The sequence below is a fragment of the Arvicola amphibius genome, chromosome 10 (genome assembly GCF_903992535.2).
Source record: "Arvicola amphibius chromosome 10, mArvAmp1.2, whole genome shotgun sequence".
Taxonomy (NCBI): domain Eukaryota; kingdom Metazoa; phylum Chordata; class Mammalia; order Rodentia; family Cricetidae; genus Arvicola; species Arvicola amphibius.
In genome coordinates, this window is record NC_052056.1 from 31,016,290 (window position 1) to 31,036,972 (window position 20,683).

Genomic DNA, 20,683 nt, shown 5'->3' on the forward strand with positions numbered 1-20,683 from the left:
GTTGGTTGGTTTTTGGTTGGTTGGGTTTTTTGAGGCAATATCTCTCTACATAGCCCTGATTGTTCTAGAACGCACTATGTAAACCAGGCTGACCCAAACTCATAGAGATCCACCTGCCTCTGCTACTGAGATTAAAGGCATTCACCACCTTGCCCAGTTTAACTCTCAAGTTGTTAATGCAGCATCACTACAATGGAACAATTTTAACTACATGAAAGTCATCCCAAATCAGAGGTATGGGTGACTAAGTTTCTTTTGTAATAAAAAAAAAAAAAACATTTTCCAGGTGTATTATATTTATGAAGAATTTAGCATGACATGGGTTCCTTAGCATAAATCATAATTTTATAGCAATTCCATAACTGGATATTCACTTTTTGTAGTATTAAATAGCAACAGCATTTTAGTTCAATTTCAAACAGTCAGTCAAACTGTCTTGTTTTAAGAAAGAAGGAGAGAGATTTGACATCGATAACTGAACAAGTCAAGAGTTTCAGAGTCTGTGGCTGGGAAAAAGGAAGGTTCAGAGGGTGAGGAAGAGGGTAGGAGAGAGGAGTCAGTATGAATATAATCACAGCACATTAAATATCTTAGGAAATGGTCAAAAATAAATCAATTTTTAAAAGGGTTTCACAACCTCACACAATGTCAGTCTTTTATCTCTGCTTCTTCAGCTGTGTGATCAAACATTATCTTTGTAGAAATAATGCAATTCCCAGAAAGCCAGGCTTCCATAACATCCCCCATCACATCGCAGCAGGGAGTCAGCCTTTCTTGACATCCCCCATCAAATTATACCCCTGGTTCCCTTTGAGCTATAGTTGACCAATGCCAAGGGAAAAAAACTTCTTCTCCAGCAGAGATCACAAAAAACTTGCAGCTGGGCATTGAAGGATCTACAGGGTTTATCAACCCAGCGAGTGTTCCCCCCCACTCAGAGCGAAGAAGGGGCCAGTCTCTGGGAAGGAGGAAACTCAACTGTTCACAGTGACAGACAGTGACTTGGCCTCTGAAATTTAACAATAGAAAGGATGACGCTAAACGGGCCAAAAAAACATCTAGATAACTTATTTTTAGATTATTTTCCATATTAGAAATTGTTATAGGTTGTATAACAGTTTCCTGAAATTTGTCTTTTATTTTCTTCTGGAAATGTTACATATCTTTCAATTATTTTTTATTATTTATTTATTTTATTTTTATCGGCTTATTTTTTATTAAATTACACAGATCATCTCTATAACTTATAGTAGGTTAAAAATTATTTTATCACATTATCATTATCTCTATTAGAAAATAATTTTATCTCTAAAACATAATTGACTTTGCATCTCTATTTGAGTATTAATATTTTAATTTAATTTTTCTTTAGTAATTTTTCTTCATATATTTCATTTATTAAACATGCTTACACATACACAACATCCTTTAAAAAGTTTTCAAGACTCGTTAGTAATTTTATACATAAGTACAATATTTACATCATCTCCACCCCACCTTCTCCCTCCTTCAACTCCTCCTGTATTCCTCACCCCTTCTCAGATGTATGACTTCTTCTTTTCTAATTATTATTATTTATACACACATGCATGCACACACATATATAAGTGTATACTTATACACACCTATATAAAGACTGCCAAGTCCACTTGTGTAGGACTGAGCACTTGGAATTAGATAACTTATCAGGGGCATAATCTGGAGAAGACTCATTCTTCCTCTCTTCTTCATTTACAATTATATTGAGAATAGAGGAATTAAGACACTATCTCCTAGCCATACTAACATATAGGAGACTGGGAGTTCTGGTCCTTGCAGCAGCTACTTTAAGGAAGTTCATTATATAAATATATGTGTGTGAATATATATATATATGTACACACACACATATATATTGTTGATCTGTGAGGTTCAGTGGCCTTGAAAGAGTAAAATGAACCTTTTAAAGATTCCCTCCAGGTTTCTTTGGATACCTTACTGATGTAGGTGTGTCTTCTATCTACCTCCTAAGCAGGGTTGAAAGATTCCATTATTTACATTGGCCTATATAATGAAACCTGTGTAGGTTTGAGTACTGCGAATGATGCTGGAAGTATCCTTATGCTATGCTTTACATGGTAGCATACACCACTAATTTTAACATTTGGGGTACACAAGAAGGTAGATCTCTGAGTTTGAAGCTAACCTGGTCTACATAAGAGTTCCAGGCTAGTCAGGCTATGTAGTGAGACCCTATTTCAAAACAAAAAGAAAAATAACTTGTAAACATTTTTATGGTGTCAGTCATATACCTTAAAGCTACTTTGGGCTTCTTAAGATACACTGATATGGGGCTGGAGAGATGGCTCAGTGGTTAAGAGCATTGCCTGCTCTTCCAAAGGTCCTGAGTTCAATTCCCAGCAACCACATGGTGCCTCACAACCATCTGTAGTGAGGTCTGGTGCCCGTTTCTGCCCTTCAGGCATACACGCAGAAAGAATATTGTATACATAATAAATAAATAAATATTTTTTAAAAAAGATACACTGATATGTTTAGGTGGATTCTGTTTGATATGTTTTTATTTAATATTATATATTTTGAATTCTAGCATACTACATGTGGCTATGTGTGATCTCCCTAGGTATATTTTACAGAATTTCTGATGTCTATATTCTCATGTCATCTTATAATGTCTTGAGGCAAAATATAATAAATATCTTGCCCTACAAATCATGCTCCTTCCCCATCCAGACTTGCTTTGTAGTTAGTTATACATGTTTCTTAGGTAACTGTTACTGGAGTAAATATATTTTCTCAGATTTTAAGGTATTTTATATGTTATTTCTGCTTTAAAATACTATTTTTAAATAGCAATGGGATATATAGTCTCTTCAGAAAATATTATATTGACAGTTTCACTCAGAAAATATCCTATTGTGGCTACATTCTCAGAAACATGTTTATCTATCAAAATGCTAGCATGTAGCTAAAATAAGCACCTGATTTACTCGGCATTTTTAAATTGACAGATTAATGTGTACTAACTTTCTTCTAGATAAGGTCTGAACAGTAATTGAAGCCCTCCATTCTGAGGTGACATTGTCCAGAGTAGTGGGCAGTAAGCAGATATTGTATATTAAAATGGTCTGAGGACAGAAGACAGGGAATACAAATCTTACAATATTATGGTTTTAATAGATGGCATAAAGAAGCCTTGAAACTGGCAAGTGACTTTCCCAAGGCACTCAGTTAAAGGACCACATCATCAGCTTTCAAATTGTTTTTTGAATTGTAGATACAGTGTTGTTTTTACAACTCAGTATGAGCTTGTCACACTAGAACTGGAAGATACTGTTTGGCAGCATCACAAACTCCTCTTGGACATAACATTTATGAACATGATACTGATTTGACTCAAATCCTTTAAGAATAATAATTGTATCTTAATTACATAATAAAATGTATGACTTTTGAAAGATAATTCCATTGTTTCCTGGATCAAGTCTAATTTTAAAATGATTGTGTAAGAATTTCTAACATCATGAAAGGTCACTTTATTTTTTTTTAATTAAAAATTTCCTCCTCCTCCCTGCCTCCCATTTCGGTCCCTCTCCCCCCCACTCCCCTCCCTCTCCCTCTCCAGCCCAAAGAGCAGTAAGGGTTTCCTGCCCTGCAGGAAGTCCACGGTCCTTCCCCCTCCATCCAGGTCTAGGAAGGTGAGCATCCACACAGGCTAGGCCCCATACCAATAGTTCTGCTATCTGTTTTAAATATAATTAAAATGACTTATTAGTTGCTATATTCAAAAATTTCAATTTTCCAACTAAACATTGTAATTCTTCTTTAAGTAAATAGGGGGAAAACTAAGATTAAAAACAGCACAAAGTTTAAACACAAAATAGAGAAAAATAATATGAAATTGATAAGACAAAATATAAGCAATCATTTATTTGTAAAATATTTAAAGTGTCATTCAAAAAATTAATGAAATTGAAGTTCATATATTAGTGAACTAGATTTTTGACTTAACCTTTAAATTTAACAATTACTGATGCCTCCTTCTGGTCCAAGAAAGGGTTCTTCATCTCAACCAATTAGAAGGCAAGGGGCTGGAGAGATGGCTCAGAAGGCAAGAAAGAATCATTACTGGAAATCTTCAGGAGTCCTGTTAGGAACTCCTGTTAATATTTAGGAATCAGAGTTTGTAGGGGTCTTAGTATCATTAATTTCAATAAATAAATAAGCGACAGGAAAGCTGTAAAGTCAGGCACACTGAAGTGAACAGTCATATGAAGGAGCCACACTGAGATGTGCAGTCATATGGAGGGGAGGGGAGCTTTGGAAGAGTAAGGATACCCAGAGCACTAGCAAAAGCATGCTTGACTCTAGTTAGCATTCAAAAGAAAATGACAGTAGAGAAAAGGGGAAGAATGAGTCATCACTCAGATGGGCTGGGCGGGAAGCCCTTGTTGAGCCTCATGGCAGGACACAGGAACTGGACTAGGGAGGAGTTCTGGAAGGGACCACACATTATCTTAGGGTGAATCTGCTTTCCTGGAGGTGGTTGGTCCCTTATCCCTGTCCTTGACTTACATCCGTTGGATAATCCCTCTTACTCATGATGTGATCTATTCTTGTATACTTTTCGGTCCTGATCATGGTTGATGATAATTTGTGTAGTTAATTCAGACATATGTTTTACTTTCTGTCCATAACATCTGTCCATTGATGAAATAGGATGTTGGAGTCGCAAACATTATTATACTAGAGTTTTGCCTTTTTGTTAGCACTAACAACCCTTGTTTCATAATTTCATCCTTTCTCTGCTTTTTCTGTAAACTTTGCAATATGAACATTTGCTCATATGTCTCAAATGCTTTCTGAATTCTTTTTAATTTCTCAATCTTTTCAAGATAAAACCTTGCTGTCCTTTTTTACATATATAATAAATTAAATCTTTGTGCATTCTGAAACATAAAAAACAATTATGTTCCATAGGTCTTTTGCTCAACCTTACAGCACAAATGATCTATTTTTCTATAAAGTACTATTTGTTAAAGAAATCTCCTCTTAGTAATTTTATTATGTATATTCACTTCAGAGTGGCTAGAAATTTATATGTTTTAGGTGCTTTACAGAACAAAAGTTTAAACCTTTTCATCCAAATTGCAATTTCCTTCAAAATCGCATTATTTAACTATTTGTATTTTTATATCCTTCATTGGTCTAATGAATAATATTGCATGATTTGAACAATATTCTAATAATGTCTCTTTTCTTAGACATATTTGTTAATTTATATGTACCTTAATTTTTACTTTTAAAAGTCAAATTTGACATTCATTCTTCATTTCCAAAGATTTCTCTCCACTCGTTCTAACTTTTATCTTAACTGATTATTTGTCTTAATGCTTTCCTGACATCCAATCCTTCTTTAGTTTTCCTTTTCAAACACTGAAAACATGGTTTTATCGCTCTTCTGGGTACAATTATCAATTTTATTTATTTGTTTTCAACTTTAATTTTCCCTTACTTTGATGTCAAAGGTTGCCTATCTCATCAATTTCACTTTTATCTTAGTAATCTTCAATAGCAACTCTTAAATTCTAAGAAGTAAAGATTTGAAAAACAATCTTCATATATGTTTTTATTTATATTCAGAAAATTAAAAATTTACTTGAAAAAAATCAGATACATCATGTGTCCTAAGACCATCTTTCTCCTGGAATTCTATCCATTAAATCAAATTAGCCAATGATTCCACTACTTTACTTACAATTCAAACATCAACTGATTTTCTCACAAAGTGTGTGTGCATGTGTGTGTGTGTGTTTGTATGTGTGTGTGTATATGTATATATATACATATATATATATATATGTCTTCGTTCAGTCAGACTCTCTAAACTCATCTATCCCTCTCTCCTCCATGCCCCACCCTTTTCTGTAATATGTTGTTACATTTTCTCAGGCATTCAGGAGGCTTCTGTTCAACCTGCTAGAGTCCCTTAGCACTGATATTTCACATGAATGAATGACATGCCGGTCAGTTGTTGTCCAGCCCTATATCAGCAGGCCAGCAGTCAGCTTGAGTTGCTCACCCGCATCTAGACATGGCTATCTTTTCTTCAGTGAGCTCGCCAGTCTTAGGCACAGAAGTCACAGCAGATCATTGTAGTAAGGAGGCCGCTTGTTGGTTCTCAGCTGCTTAGACCCAAAATAATCACACAGAAAGTATATTATTTAAATCACTGCTTAGCCTATTAGCTCTAGCTTCTTATTGGCTAACTCTTACATCTTAATATACCCCATTTTCATTATTCTGTGGCTTACCAGGTGAAGTTTCCAGGGTCTGTCTCCGTCAGGGACTAAATGGCTTCTCTCTGACTCCACCCTTCTTTCTCCCAGCATTCAGTTTAGTTTTCCCTGCCTAGCTCTGTTCCCTTATAGCTCTGTTATAGGCCCAAAGCAGTTCCTTTATTAATCAATGATATTCACAGCATTCAGAGGAGAGTCCCACATCATGGCTCTCTGAGCAAGCAAAAACTTGAGAGTCAGATTATTTCTTTCCTTAAACATTGTTCTTCTTTTGGGGGACACTGATGAATCAAGAACTTCCTAGAATCCCTCTGATAAGATCTTTGCTCCATAAACACCCAAGACTTCCTCCAGAAGAAGCAAGTGATCCACTATACACCATTGGAGTCTGAGATCCCAAAAAGAGAGTGAATCTGTTTTGATAGTCAGAGTGGAGGAAGACTGAGTAGATTAGGCTTCCATATTTCCAAAGCCATCTTTTTCATCCAATTGGGCAATTAGAATCAAAACACAGTATCATTTTTAAAATTAGGAATAGGGGATATCACATATACAAAGGATGCTTCTGTACTTAGTATTCAATTTTACTAGAAACCTACAACTGTTATAAAAATTTATAAATTTTTAAAATTTGCTATAAAAGCAAATTTCATCTGCTTTAAAAAGGAGAAATTGAGAAGTATATTTGAGCATGATTTAAAACTGGGGACAGCCTATAATTGATCTGTATAACTCAGATTTATATTTGGCACATATGCAAAACTGTTTTCAGCAAAGAATTTCTTCAGGTACCTACTGAAAAGACAAATCTCAAATCAGTTGCTAATATTGAACCAAAAGACACATTTTTTGAAAATAAATATTAACAATATGCAACTTGCCACTTTCCCCCTAAATTTGTGCAAAGTAAATATTTGTATTTAGACAAGTGTTATATGGTAGAAATAGATTCAGCCTCCATCCCCCCAAGTATAGAATAGAAGCCCCATAAACTGCTCTTGTGGAATTAAGTCTGTATGTCTCCACATCAGCATATACCCTGCAAAGGTCTCAGAACAAAGTCCTGGTGCTACTGTGCCAGTTTCCATGAACTCTGGTAGAGATACAGTCCGGGTTACCCTGTGTCTCTCCACACTCATTAACATTCTACAGCTTACCCTATTTTTCACGATATTGCCCTATTGGGAACTATTTTGTGAAATGAAGCTATTATCTCCCCCATGGTAATTCTTATTTCTTGAATAGAACAATTAATATTAGTCACACTGGAGACAAGTGCAGAAAATTGTAAATTATCAGTTTAAAAAATAAACGTGACATAGTGCCAAATTAAAATGTTTTCCAGTAAAGGGAGAAGAGCCCAGGAAAAGTTTTGTGGTTATAGAAAAGAATGGATACAAATGACTAAGTAACTCTAATTCTTATAAATGCTGACTATGGTGGATAGGATAAGTATGGTTTTTAAAGTTAACAAAAATAAGAAAAATAAATTATTACATATAATAGCTGTTCTCTAAAAGAAAGTATAACCCCAATGCTGGTTTTTGTTGTTGTTGTTTGGGTTTGGTTTTCATTACTATAGTAAGCCTTCCAGAATGCTAAACAGAGTATTTATTTGATGCGGAATTCTACAGTTGAGTGTGTACAGAGTTTGCTGTAAATCTTGACTCTGTATATCCCAAGCTTTGTCCGATGTTCACCCTCCACTCCACTGTCCCTGGAATTTGTCACTCAGTGAGGGTTTCCTCGCAGGCAAAACATTGCCTTATTTGCCAGTGACTTCCAGATGGTACCCTCAAAGCCCAGTATATCTTTTGAATTCGTAATCTACCTATTAAGTGCTGACTCAGCATCTTTAGTTGATCGCTCAAGGAAAACTATTGTTCTGGGGCTGGAGAGATGGTTCAACAGTTAAGAGCACTTGCTGCCCTTCCAAGGGACATGAGTCCAGTTCCCAGAACCCATGTTTGATGGCTCACAGCCACTTGTAACTGCAGTTTCAGTGGTTCTGATGTTCTTCCGAACTCCACCATTGCCCACATCTACAGTCATACACACATACACACACACACACACACAGAGAGAGAGAGAGAGAAAGAGACAGAGAGAGAGAGAGAGAGAGAGAGAGAGAGAGAGAGAGGAGAGAGAGAGAAACAGACAGAAAGACAAAAGACAAACAAATAAATTAAGATAATTTTTTAAAGATTTGCTTACTTATATATTTTATGTATATGGCTGTTTTTTTCTTGCATGTATGTATACCAGAAGAGGATATTGGATCCCATAGGACTACAGACAGATGGCAGTGAATCAGCATGTAGGTGCTAGGAATTGAACTCAGGATCATTATTTAAAAAGGTCAGGGTAAAGGATATAGTCAAGAAAATAAAAATTTTGGAGGTGGAGAGATGGCTCAGAGGTTAAGAACACTTGCTGCTCTTACCAAGAACCTAAGTTCTGTTCCCAACAACCACATGGCAGCTAACAACCATCTGTTATACCAGTCCCAGGTGACCTAGCATTATCTTCTGATCTCTAGAGGCACCAAGCATGCATGTTATACACATATTATTACATGCAGACAAACACACATAAAATAAAGATAAATATTTTTAAAGAACATTTAACTCTGGAAACAATAATACGTTTTGTCTTTTTGGACTATATATGGGAGAGAGTTTGTGTTAATCTTCAGCTGTTACTGCAAAAAAAAAAAACTCATCAGTTTACAGTTCAGTAAGCTGAATTAGTGGTGTTTGGATCTGTTATCCATCTGAAACCTTTAGAAGTGGCAATGTTTCCATCTCCCGGCCTTCTCCACATTCCAAAAGCCATCCACATTTTTGCTTTGTGTACTTCTTCCTGCAACAACAAGGAAACAGCAGGCAGTATCCTTCCCACACTTGACTTTCTCCTCCTTCTTTTCTTATGTCATCTTTACAACTAAATCATGACAACAAAACTCTCCATTTGATAAATCTGGACCCATGTAAGTAACCTGATAATCATCCTGTCTCAAAGGTTTGTACCTTATACAAATACCTTTTTTTTTTTTTTTTTTTTTTTTTTGGTTTTTCGAGACAGGGTTTCCCTGTAGTTTCTAGAGCCTGTCCTGGAGCTATCTCTTGTAGACCAGGCTGGCCTCGAACTCAGAGATCTGCCTGCCTCTGCCTCCCGAGTGCTGGGATTAAAGGCATGCGCCACCACCGCCCAGCCAAAATACCTTATTTTTTATGCAAATCTCATATGTCGTAAGATGTAAGGCACAAATATGTCATTGGAGAAGAGGTGTTACTCTGATAAAACAAGGTATGTTTACATAGGCAGGGATCAATGAGCTGCAACTTAATTTAATCAGGGTTGCTCATACCTTGATGAAATCTAACATACGGTAGATTGGTTAAGATGAACTTGATTACTATTCCAATTCCAGTGATAATATCACTACTATTCTTATTATCCAAATCAACTTATTTAGTAGACTAATGTTGTGAAATAAAATAACATCAAAAATAATTACATGCCTAAGGGGGTCAATAAAAACATCAGTCTCAGTCAGAAAGCTAGTGGTATGACCAGAGATTTTCTGCCTCATCAGCTTATCTTTATATCATATCAACTCACTATGTGGCTTATCTCATGCAGAAAGAAAATTAATAATAATAATAATAATAATAATAATAATAATAACAAATGATGGTGTATAATTGTTTCTCAAAGATTCATTCGTGAGCCATGTTCCCCCATGAGATCTTTATTGGCTATTGCTACATACACCTTCAATAGCAAAACATATTACCATATTTGTAGATGTGGTTTAGTTCTTCCAAGTATCTATAATTATTTCCATAGTTAATTTTTCTCTGAAAAATACAGATATCTTATGTATTTCTCCATGGTGATTTTTTTGCAGCCTTAATTCATAGCCTTGTTTTTTGCTAAAAACTAAACTTGAGAGATAACTGTATCTAGTTCCTTTGCCTGGACTGCAGAAATCACAGTTCTGAAACAAGCAGTTGCAAAATAGATTTTTTTGAACTTCCTTCTTCAACAATGAATTTCTTTCATTGAGTTCAAGAAATTTTGGCCCAAGAGTTTATTCCTGCTGCTCATCACGGTAGCACATTAGTCTTGACTAAATGGTCAATCAGTCTAAAAGGATGCTGCTCACTGCTAAATTAGCTTGAATCAGACTTCTGGAGACAGGCCAATCAGGCCAGATGGTTTCTTAGTCTGCAGGATGTCACTTCCCAGACACCAATACGAACGAGATACTGACAGCAGAAAGCTACTTCTACAGTAGAATCATGGAACTTCTCCTTTACAACCATGTGACATTGATTGGTTGTTTGCAACCAAAATCCTTAGGAATCGTTAATGTTACAAATTAAAGAAAGAAAACACTCCCTTGTTTTGGGCACTATTTCTCCTACTGGTTTATTTTATTTTATTTATTGAAAATAGTTATTTTCATACAATATATTCTGATCATAGCTTCCTCTCCTACATCTTCTCCCAGGTCCTCCCCACCTCCCCACCTTCCAAGTCTGTGCCTTTTTCCCTCTCTTAAAAAAATGAACAGACAAATAATAAAGAAAATCAGACAAGAATAAAACAAAACTAACAAATTTAAAAAAGAACATAAAGAGCATGAGAAATATATATTATGTGTGTGCACACACACGCACTACCTATAAAAACACAAAATCAAAACTGAAAAACCATAATATATAAGCCAATGACCAGTAAGGTTTAAAAAAAGCAATATGAGACAAAAATAAAAATCAAATCTCCAAAAATACCTTTAAGTCCACAATTAATTTTATAAGCCTCTTTCATGCTATATATACTGCTATTTCTATTTATTTCATATGCACCCTGTTAATTATATGTACCAAAAATAATATCTCAAGAATACTGTATAAATTATGTTAGGAATGCATTCCATTGAGATATCTACTTCACATGAAGCTAAGTTTATACTGACTTTAAAGTCAGTTATAACTTCTATCTTTTTCCTTTTTAAAAATTGGTTGTCATTGTGTGTATGCATGTGCAGTCATGCACATGCATATGGGAATACACATGAGCAAGCCTGTGCACACACATGTATGCATGCACGTTACATCACATCTGTGGCTAGCAGAGAACAACTTTGAAGAATTGTCTTCTTCTGCCACCTCTGCGTGCATCCTGGAGACTGAGCTCCCATCCCAAGGCTTGCACGGGAAGTACTTTTACATGCTTTTCCATCTTGCAGTCCCTGTAGCTAAGTATCTTAAGTTCACCCTGTATAATAGTTCTCATTGGTTTTGCAGCAAGTTGGGAGAAACTTGTTTCATCTTTAAATACTACTTCATGCTTTCTCCATACTAAGGCACTTAATATGTTCCAAGTTCAATTTTTTTATTCATACAATCAAAGCCTGTTTAGGAAAAAAAAAAAAAAGACTGTAAGCATCCCTGAAAAAGAATTTGCCATCTTTGTGCACAGGGAACAGCCTAGAACAGCCCGGCATATGGCTTGTGATTCAGCATGCTGAAGAGGTGACATCTAAAGTGTAGCAAAAGCAGAGTTTCTCAGCAGAACAAGTTGGTGTCCCTGCCTGGAGTTCTACCTCCCCCTCACATCTTTACACAGGCAAGCACCGCTGAGCTTTAATTCCACCCACCTCAGCCATGTCCTGATAAATACACACAGATGCTGGGTTTGTGCCTGAGATAAACCCAGTCCAAATTCAAATCCCATATCTGGTGCTCAACAAAGCTCAGGGAAGGGGTTGGAAGTAAATACTTCACTCTGTGTGTTCTCATCCAAGAATCAAAATTATGAATGTTTAAGCAATGTCCTATGTTGATGCCTCATCAGAAAGCCAACAGATTCCAAACCAAAACTCCAAAAGGACAATAATAGGAAGAATATGAATATTTAATTTTCAATAGAAATGTGGTCCTTAAAAATGTAATTTTTCAAAATGCTTAGAAAAAATATACAGTAGACATTTACAATAACTTCAAAATGTTCAAATTTATTACATAGAATCTTGTTAAGAATTGTGTATCATAATAATTAATTTGAATATTAGGATTTCACATTAGCAATATTTTTGGTAACGTGTCTTTATTATCATTTAAAGTGGAAATTTTAAGGGAGTTTATAATTCTCTTGTCTACATTAAAAACAAAGCCATAATTTTTAATTTACTTTATCAGTTAACAAGTGTACGGATATGTCTAAAGTATGCAAGTGCATAGGCAACATTGGAAGACAGGGTTACCCTTTTTGCTATTTAAGTGAAGTGTAACACACATAGACTGTGTCAAACTCTGGAGAAAGAAATGAGTTAGCTGGACAGTGGTGGCACATGCCTTTAAGTGTAGCACTCAGGAGGCAGAGGCAGGCAGCCTCTGTGAGTTCGAGGCCAGCCTGGTCTACAGACCTAGTTCCAGAACAGCTAGGACTGTTACACAGAGAAACCCTGACTCGGGAAAAAATAGAAGTGGGTTTAAGAATTCTTCCAGTGTCCTTTGTGAACTTTTTAAAAATTCTGACATTCTGAATCTTTTTATATTTTAAAGTAAAATCAAGAGATTTATTTCCATTTCTGCTTTCCTATTCAAGCTTTCTTAGTCCCAAATTTTTCTCTCAATTTAGTCAATAATCAGGTGTTCTAAAGAAGTTTCAAAAACCTTTTCATAAACTAAGACTACTTAGTGTAAAAGCTCCTAAAGCAAGAGCAGACAACAGGCCTTGTATTATTGTTTTAGTTGGGCAATTTATATTTTTGTTTATACTCTGTTTTCTTAGGTAAATTTTTCCTCAGCTAAACTATCTCAAAATGGTTGACATTTCTGAATATAATCCATATATAAATTGTGGATTTATCACAATGTAAAATGAAACTCCAAAGTCTTCTTACCAAAGAAGGAAAGAAAAATACTGTTGTCTACTATGCCTGTGTCTATAAATTAAAAACAAAGGTCTTATGATTGGTACTTTCTTTTTTGATTAAATATATGTTTATCTTTTATTTCTTATTATTTTTTAAAAAGAAAACAAGCTATAAATTTTTTATTTTACATACCAATCCCAGTTTCCACTCCCACTCCCCTCTTATATCCTCCACTTACACTCCCACCCCACCCCCATCCACTCCTCAGAGAGGGTAAAGCACATTGCTTTGGGGAAAGTCCAAGACCCTCCCTATTATATCTAGGCTGAGCAAGGTATCCATCCAAATAAAATAGGTTCCAAAAAAGCCAGTACAAGCAGTAGGAATAAATCTTGATGCCACTGCCAGAGGCCCCGCAGTCTGCCCCAGCCATGCAACTGTCACCCATATTCAGAGGGACTAGTTTGGACCTATACTGTTTCCTTCCCTATTCATCTGGAGTTGGTGAGCTCCCATTAGCTCAGGTAAACTGTTTCAGTGGGTATGCCCATCATGGTCTTGACCTCTTTGCTCATATTCTCCTTTCTCCCACTTTTCAACTGGACTTTGGGAGCTCAGTCCAGTGCTCCAATGTGGGTCTCTGCCTCTGTTTCCATCAGTTGCTAGATTACAGTTCTACGGTAAAATTTAAGGTATTCTTCAGTCTGACTACAGGGCAAGGCCAGTTTGGGTACCCTCACCTCTATTGCCCAGAATCTTAACTAGGGTCATCCTTGTGGATTCCTGGGAACTTTTCTAGTGCCATGTTTTATGCTAACCCCATAATGGTTCCCTCAACCAAAATATCTCTTTCCTTGCACTCATCTCTGTTTTTTCTCCATCTCTACTATCTGGTTCCCTCAAGTTCTCCTCCCTGTTTTCCTTCTCTTCTTGTCTTCCCACTCTACCCTCCCTAATTACCCTACCCCCATGCTCCCAGTTTTATCAGGTGATCTTGTCTATTTCCCCTTTCCAGGTGGATCTATGTATATTTTTCTTAGGGTTCAACTTGTTACTTAGCTTCTCTAGGGTCATGGACTATAGGCTCAATATGCTTTGCTTTACAGCTAGTATCCACTTATGAGTGAATACATACCATGGTTATCTTTCTGGGTCTATGTTACCTCACTCAGGATGCTTTTTTCTAGTTCTATCCATTTGTATGCAGATCTCAAGATGTCATTGTTTTTACCAGTGAATAGTACTCCAATGTGTGAATGTGGAGTAGTTTACACAAAGGACGAGCTAAAATGTGAATTCTCCATTTCTTTTTTTGTATCTTCCATGTGACTATAGTTTGAGGTGTGTGGCATGTCTGTCATCTTTTGTTTGGGTCTTATCTGTGTCTATCCCTGTACTATCCTTTCATGGCCTGTGCTGAGCAAAGGGTTTTGTTCTTGTTGAACAGCACAGAAAGTGTGGTATAAGAAAGAAACCAGGAATTTTTTAATAGACATGTTTAACAAAGATTTTCAAGGGAAGAAATCACTTTCTGATCCCCAGAACAGCACTCAAAACCACACATTGATGTTATCAACCTTGTCCAACATTTATGAGATACTTATTTTAAGGTTGCTTACAACCTATTGACTGCTTTAAGCAACACACACACACACACACATTCTTTTAGGTCAAAGGTACATAGCTTAAGATTACAACCTGAATCCTAAGGACAACCACAAATGATACACTGAAGTGGACATGAGAAGGAGCATGGGGCCCCAAACTTAAATGAAGAACTATAGGCAGCCAAGGAATGCTGAGAGTGGGAGGAATAGTTGTTCCCAAGTAACACACAGGTTGGATGTCTAATACCAAAGGTTGGCCCATGAAACATGCATGCAAGTAACATCATACAGACTGAGTGGTTCTATTTATGTCTTTAGGAATCTATATACATGATCTATGTTACATGCATTTATATGCATATAACAACAATTCAATTAATGAAAAGAGAGGCCATGAATTCGAAGGAAGGTAAGGAGGGATATATGGGATCTCAAAAAATAAATGATAATTTTTTAAAACTTTCAAATTAAAAAAATTTAAAACTATATATTTAGCTCACCTTTCAGAAGCTGATTAGATAGGAAGTCCAAGGTATAGTAAAATGGCTACTTTGTTTTTTCTTTCTTTTTTCTTTTTCTTTTTTCTTTTTCTTTTTCTTTTTCTTTCTTCTTCTTCTTCCTCTCTCTCTCTTTCTCTCTCTCTCTCTCTCTCTCTCTCTCTCTCTCTCTCTCTCTCTCTCTCTCTCTCTCTCTCTCTCTCTCTCTCTCTCTCTCTGCTTGCTTTTGTTTTTGAGTCAGGACTCTTTTATATGGTGCTTGCTGTCCTGAGAGTCACTATATAGACCAGTCTGGCTTGAACTCACAGAGATCCCCTCGTCTCTAACTCCCAATTGCAAGGATTAAAGATGTGTGCCACTTGCCGGGTGGTGGTGGCGCACGCCTTTAATCCCAGCACTCGGGAGGCAGAGGCAGGCGGATCTCTGTGAGTTCGAGGCCAGCCTGGTCTACAAGAGCTAGGTCCAGGACAGGCTCTAAAAAAAAGCTGCAGAGAAACCCTGTCTTGAAAAAAAAAAGAAAAAAAAAAAAAGATGTGTGCCACTACACCTGCCACATTGTTTTCTTTAAAGGCAAGTAAAATTTAAACAGGCTGAGTATACAGTAAAATAGCAGATTCAGTATGTAACCTCAATTGATCTCAAAGCATATTATTAACTTGGTTGCAAAGTCTGGCAAAATTTGAGTCTCTTCAAAGGCAAATGTTTTGTTGGCAGTAGTGGTGGTTTGGTTTGGTTTGGTTTGGCTTGGCTTGGTTTGGTTTGGTTTGGTTTGGTTTGGTTTGGTTTGGTTTGGGTATTTTGGAGAGTGGGTCTCACTAGGTAGTTCTAGCTATCCTGAAGCTCTCTATATAGACCAGGAGGACCTCCACCTCACAAGGATCCTTCTGCCTCCACTTTTCAAGCTGAAGTATTAAAGGCATACTCCACTACCCCTGGCTTATTTTCAGAAAAAGCTATTACCACACTTACTCCTAGTTAAAAGATTAGAGTAATAAAAATGAAGCCACAAAAGGAAATGAACTGAAACCGCTCTAGATCAAAGTTTGCTGGACAATTCTCTCGAGTTGTCAACATAAAACACATTAGTGGGACTAGAGAGAAAGCTCAGTCCCAGACTAGAGAGAAAGGTCCTTGCAAGTACAAGGACCTGGGCTCTTTCCCCACAAACCATATTTTAAAAATTCAGATGTGATAACATACACTTATAATCCCAGTCCTTGGAGGTAGAGGCAGGCAGACCTCTCAGATGCTCTGTCAGCTAGCCTAACCTACTTGGCAAGTCCTAACCCAGTGAGAGACCCTACCACCAAAAGGAAAATGGTCATCATCTAAGAAATCACATCTGAGGTTGTCTTCTGGCCTTCACACACATTCACATACATTCACGCACATGAACGTGTATATACATTAGCATATATAAGCAAAAAAATAAGCACCATTTATTCTCCAACTTTTGTTGGAGGGGAAGAAATATTAAAAGGCCATTTTGTGATACAATCCTTATCCTGATAGCCACTGAGATGCTGTAAGAAATTTTATGGTAGACCAATATCTCTGATGAGTATTTAATTCAGATTCTCTAGAGAATTAGTTGGCATGATTATGAAAGTCAGAGACAAGAAATTCCATAATCTGCAAACTGGAGAGTTGAAGAATTCCATGGTATAATTCACTCCAAATCTACAGGGTTGAGAAACGTGAAGGGAGATGGTGATGAAAGATACGTTCTCTGTAAAGGTCTGAAAACCAGAAACACTGAAACCTAATGAAAATATGAATGACTCAAATCAAACAGGAAGCAAATTCTGATTCCTCTATCATTTTGTTTCATTCAACATGAATGGACTTTGTCCACCTGCATTGAATAAAGCAATTTACTATAGTCAGTTTCTCAATTCAAATGTTCATCTATTCCATATTCATCCTCACAGAAATACTGAGACATAGTATTTTACCAGATATGTGAGCATTTTTTATCTCGTCAAGCTGACAACATAAAAATTAATCATCGCAAATATTGATGCAAAAAATCGAAACAAAATACTAGCAAGCTGTATTTACCAGCATATTAAAATTATTATATACCACCACAAGTTGGCTTTCTTCCTAGAATACAAAGATGATTCAACACAAATCTTTTTTTTTAGCCGCTTGCTTTCTTGATGGTTTTTTATATTTATTGAGCTCTACATTTTTCTCTGCTGCCCTCCCTGCCTCTTCCTTCCTCCCTTCAACCCTCCCCCAAGATCCCCATGTTCCCAATTTACTCAGGCAATCTTGTGTTTTATTACTTTTTAGTTCCCACGTAGATTAGATCTATGTAAGTATCTCTTAGTGTCCGCATTGTTGTCTAAGTTCTCTGGGATTGTGGTTTGTAGGCTGGCTTTCTTTGCTTTATGTTTAAAAACCACCTATAAGTGAGTACATGTGATAATTGTCTTTCTGTGTCTGGGTTACCTCACTCAAAATAATGTTTTTTAGCTCCATCCATTTTCCTGCAAAATTCAAGGTGTTGTTATTTTTTTCTGCTGTGTAGTCCTCCATTGTGTAAATGTATCACATTTTTCTTATCCATTCTTCGATGGAGGGGCGTTTAGGTTGTTTCCAGGTTCTGGCTATGGCAAGCAAAGCTACTATGAACATAGTTGAGCACATGTCCTTGAGGAACGATTGAGCATCCTTTGGATATATATCCAAAAGTGGTATTACTGGGTCTTGAGGAAGGTTGTTTCCTAAATTTCTGAGAAATCCAAAGGGGCTGTGCCAGCTTGCATTCCCACCAGCTATGCAAAAGTGTTCCCTTTTCCCCACAACCTCTCCAGCATAAGTTGTCATCAGTGTTTTTGATCTTGGCCATTCTTACAGGTGTAAGATGGAATCTCAGAGTTGTTTTTATTTGTATTTCTCTGATGACTAAGGATGTTGAACATTTTTAAGTATCTTTCAGCCACTTTAGATTCCTCTGTGCTGCTGGGGTTATATTTAAGAAGTGGTTTCCTGTGCCAATGTGTTCAAGTGTACTTCTCACTTTCTCTTCTATAAGGTTCAGTGTGGCTGGCTTTATGTTGAGGTCTTTGATCCATTTGGACTTGAGTTTTGTGCGTTTTGATAGATATGGATCTATTTTCATTCTTCTACATGTTGATATCCAGTTATTCCAGAACCACTTGTTAAATATACTTTCTTTTTTCCATTTGATTTTTTTGCTTCTTTATCAAAAATCAGGTGTTCAAAGATGTGTGGATTGATATCCGGGTCTTCTATTTGGTTCCATTGGTCCTCCCGTCTGTTCTTATGCCAATACCAGGCTATTTTCAGTACTGTAGCTCTGTAGTAGAGTTTGAAATCAGGGATTGTCAACACAAATCTTAATCAATGTGATAAATAATGCTAAGGAAAAGTATCATATATCAGAAGATGACAAAATTCAACAACTTTTCACTCTAAAAAAGTGAACAAGGTAGAAATTTATTTCCCAGAATGCAGGAAATATGAATTCTTACTAATTTTACTCAGTGTGAGACTATAATGATAAACCAGAGCAATAAGACAGGAAAGGGGGGCAACCAAAACAGAAAGGAAGACATGACATAGTATCTTTTCACAAGTAAAATGATCATATATGTATAAGACCTAAAATATTCTATTAAAAACCCTATTATTGAATTTAGCAAAATCGTGTGCTAGAAATTTTGCATACAAAATTTTAACAATGACAATTTGAAGCTGAAATTTTAAAAGATCTCACAACAGCATCATAAAAAGTAAAATACATTGGAATAAGCATATCTAAAAAGGCAACAGACTTCTACACAGGAAACCATGAAACACTTCTAAAGACATTTTTAAACTGTAAATATGGAAAGACATCCTATGCCTAAGAATCAGAGGTTATTTCAATGCTGCTGAAATATCTATAATGCCCAAGAAATTTAGTCTCAATATAACCCCTGACCAAAATACCAAGAGATTTTTGTATGAATAGAATAAATACAATTTTTGTATAAACTTTGTATAGAATATCAAAGTACATAATATAAAAATTATTTTGTAGACAAAAAAAAACTTCTGGAGGCTTCTCACTACTTCAGAATCATATTATGGAGCAACATCAGTGAAAACAGAATGGGACCAATATAAAGACAGACATGTTGCCCAAGTGAAACCCAATGATAATAAATGCGAAATATATGGCCAAACACATCTTCGGTGTGAATGTCAAGACTAGATGTTATGGGAAAGGTTATCTATTCAACAAAGCGTATCTATGTGGAAAAAAAGAAATCCAAGAGTATATAAACAGTAAACCCAAGGTACACTAGAGGTCCTAATTTATGATGGAAATTATAAAACTTAGAAGAAACATAGAAGACAATTTTCTCATCACTGGTTTAGGCAATTATTCTTGGATATGATACTAAAAGCAAAGATTAAAAAAAGCTAAGTTAAATCATCAAACTTTAAATGTTCTGTATAAGAAATGAAAGAAGAGATATAAAGGCAATCTAAAAAATGTGAAGTAATATTTTCAAACCAGTTATCTAATAAGAGGTTAACATATAAACCATATAAGAGGCTCACAACTCAATCACAAAAACAACTTGGGTAGATATTTTCTATCAATTATTATATGCAAATAATAATTGGGGCATTAAATATTATTGAGTCATTAATCATTCAAGAAATGAAAATCAAAAAATAATGGAGCATTATCTCACACTCATTAGGATAGCCACCATTTTGAATAGTGCGCAAAACAATAAGCATTGACAAAGATACGGAGGACTGGAAACTTGAGCAATGGTAATAGAAATAGGAGGAATGCAGTAGCCATTGAGAAATGATGAATATTGTCGGAGATGAAATGTAATAACCCAGTAATGCAATTTTCAAATATATAACCAACATAATTTTTTAAAAGATCATGAACAAATATCGGCCTACAGATAGTTATAATATTACTTATCATAGCCAACAGGTGGAAGCAACCTAAATAGATGAATGAATGGATAAAGAAAATACAGTACACATATACATACATGCAGTAAAATATTTTTAATATTTCAAAGGGGAATAAAATCTTGTTGCATGATACAAAGAAGAAGCTTGAAAACACTATACTCAGCAAAATAAGTCATCACAAAAAGACCAGAACTGCGTGATTCTGTCTATATGAGGTGTACAAGGTAGTCAAGTCCTAGAAAATAGAATTGTGGTTGCTAGAAACCAGAGAGAGGAGTTAAGGAAGGGACTTCAATGGGTAAAAAACATGGTACTCCAGATGAAAAGAAGATATGAGTTATTTTGCACCATGACATACAGAAACATCTACACACACACACACACACACACACACACACACACACACAGACAGACACAGACACACAC